The sequence below is a fragment of the Haliaeetus leucocephalus genome, unplaced genomic scaffold, assembly GCF_000737465.1.
Source record: "Haliaeetus leucocephalus isolate CR32 unplaced genomic scaffold, Haliaeetus_leucocephalus-4.0 Scaffold262, whole genome shotgun sequence".
Classification (NCBI taxonomy): domain Eukaryota; kingdom Metazoa; phylum Chordata; class Aves; order Accipitriformes; family Accipitridae; genus Haliaeetus; species Haliaeetus leucocephalus.
Window position 1 is genome coordinate 3,094,609 of NW_010972698.1, and position 2,812 is coordinate 3,097,420.

Consider the following 2,812-nt stretch of genomic DNA (forward strand, 5'->3'; position numbering starts at 1 on the left):
AGAGCCCTTCTCCTTTCCATCAGTGTGATGGTGTCGTGGTTTAACCCCAGCCAGCAACTAAGCACCACGCAGCCGCTCACTCACTCCCCCCCATCCAGTGGGATGGGGGAGAAAATCGGGAAAAGAAGTAAAACTCCTGGGTTGAGATAAGAACGGTTTAATAGAACAGAAAAGAAGAAGCTAATAATGATAATGATAACACTAATAAAATGACAACAGTAGTAATAAAAGGATTGAAATGTACAAATGATGCGCAGGGCAATTGCTCACCACCCGCCAACCGACACCCAGCCAGTCCCTGAGCGGCGAATCCTTGCCCCCCACTCCCCAGTTCCTAAACCAGATGGGACGTCACATGGTTTGGAATACACTGTTGGCCAGTTTGGGTCAGGTGCCCTGGCTGGGCATGAGAAGCTGAAAAATCCTTGACTATAGTCTAAACACTACTGAGCAACAACTGAAAACATCAGTGTTATCAACATTCTTCACATACTGAACTCAAACATAGCACTGTACCAGCTACTAGGAAGACAGTTAACTCTATCCCAGCTGAAACCAGGACAGAAGGGGAATACTTCCCAGCGTTTGACAGTTGCTTCTTTCTCATGCAAATAACGCTAGGGAACGAGGAAGTCAAGGGTTAGTATTTAGGGAAGCTGTCTCTGAGTCGTCCTTTAATCCTATTTGTTAATCAGTTCTACAAGCAGTTCACACTGATTTTTGTTCTTTAAACAAACGCTGTGTTTCCAGAGTTACCTCAAGATCTAGCAGGGTCAGGTCCCTGTAGGCTGTTGGTGAGAATGCATGTTCTGTGCAGCGGGCGAGTCTCCACTACCAGTGTTTTTAGGACTTACCATTGGTGAGATAGGAGCGTCAGCTGGGTGGGCTCAGCTGTCCACCTGTGCCAAGGCGCTCTCCTCCGTGGCTATACGGCAGGCAGGGCCTTGCTTTCAAGCCAGTTGACCTCTTTTTTTCAACTCGACTGTTGCAGCGGTCTAGAGGGCCAGAAGAGGACAGAGAAGTTCACATTGCTTTTTTGACCAATCCTTTAAAGACCAGTCTTGGCTTTAGCAGACTGAAAAGCTAGCTGCATATCACCCCCTCTCCATAATATTAAAAGTTACTAATTTTATAAAAAGCTCTGAAATTTTTCACGGCATCTATCTTTAATTGTGGAAGAGAGAATAGATTTATTGCCAGTATTCCTGTACAAAATAAATTCACTGTTAACTATACAGGTGCTTCCCAATCTGCAACTGTACAATTACCAGAGACCAAAATGGTATAATAAAGCTGCTCACAAGGTTATAAAAGAATTAAATGACCGTAACTATGTGGTCTTAAACATTTAACAAGCAGGTAAAGTGATGACAAATATACCAATATTGAAAATATACAGCCAACTTTTCACTCATTTGCATGTGAAAACCACTATGACAATGGTACCTGTGATGGCATGTGGATTTTTCTTTTTTAACAAGCGTTAGGTACTCCTTTGACTACAAATGGCAGATTAACAGTGAAATGTACTGGCAAATATCAATGTCTTTAGGATCAGAGTATTTAAAAAAAAAAAAAACACCCCAGGGAAAAAAGCCTCCATTTACAGAGAAGCAATGTATCTCTAATGGAATCTATAATTTTATTCTTTCTGTGCTTCAGGACTGTATCGGTTGCTCTTCCTTATCAAAATTAAAATGTTGGCAGCATGAGTTCTGAGACAGAAATGCCCTAATTCATCGCTTTTTTAATACTGAGGACTAGCATATGGAAAGAAAAATCAATAGCTGAGTGTGAAAAGTCCAGATAGCAGAGCCTGTCTCATCAGAGGCAGGCAGGTAGGTGGATTAGTCCTCCTGTGCTGCTGGGATTGTGCAAATTGTGGTATTTCTGCAACTTTGAAGTTATCTGCACTAAGAGAAATTGCCGTGAAAACAGTCTTACTTTCCTAGATGCTTCTCTTTTTTTTCTTCCCCCACATAGAATTGTTATTCAAAGGGAATATAAAGATTTTGAAGGCTTATCTGGGATTTTTGCATACCCTATCACTTACTCAGACACACGGCAGTAGATTGGCCAGATGCAGTTAATCCACAGCATGTCCAATGCATAAATAGCACAAAGACACACAAAACTTGATGCCTTCTCGAGATGTTGGACATACTGCGCATGTGCACATCAAACGGACAACACATTTGATAAGCCAAGCTCTTCTTGGGTAGGTTGGATCTCCTGCATGCTTGCTGTGTTGGTGGCTCACGCAGTACCTCCAATACATGCAAGGCACAGCACACTTAGCACATTTGTGCAAGTTCTCTATACACGTACACGTGACACAACCCAGATATGCCAACCGTACAGCACATTTGTAATACTACATGTGCAATGGAGAATATGAAGCAGAAATGTAGGAAACTGTATGTGTCTGGAGAATCTGAAGCAGAAATACAGGAACTTTACCCTAAAAACACCAAGGAATTGCTATCAATGTTCCCCAAATTGGTGGCTTCCTTCACTGGAGCAGGTATCAATACTTAAAAGAGAACCACCTAAGAGCCAGAAGAAGCCTTTCTCTCACCTCTGAAGAAACTGACAGAACTATGAAGCCAAATTCAATCCAGAATTTTTTGCTAATGCAAGATAGCTGTTTTGTTAAAATACCTATAGGAATACTTCAGAAGAGAGCAGATTTACGGGAAAAACTATAAAAACCAGGAAGCCTAAGCTAATTAAGAAAAACATACAATTCATCAGAGTTAAGCATTTTCAGATGTTTGCAAACAGTACTGATTGCCTTAGTTTCCTAGAACTG

The 2,812-nt window shown here is 41.6% G+C and overlaps 1 protein-coding gene across 2 annotated transcripts in view; it reads right to left on the minus strand.

Moving 5' to 3' along the window:
• IDS (iduronate 2-sulfatase) overlaps nucleotides 1-982 on the minus strand; it is a 27,711-nt gene extending 26,729 nt beyond the window's left edge. Inside the window, exon 1 of one of the 2 annotated variants that reach the window (XM_010568912.1) lies at nucleotides 900-982. The gene's annotated coding sequence lies outside the window, so the exon portion shown is untranslated. Of the gene's footprint in view, nucleotides 1-854 lie in introns of both variants that reach the window. The other variant, XM_010568910.1, reaches the window with a different exon arrangement.
• Between the last annotated feature and the right edge of the window lie 1,830 nt (nucleotides 983-2,812).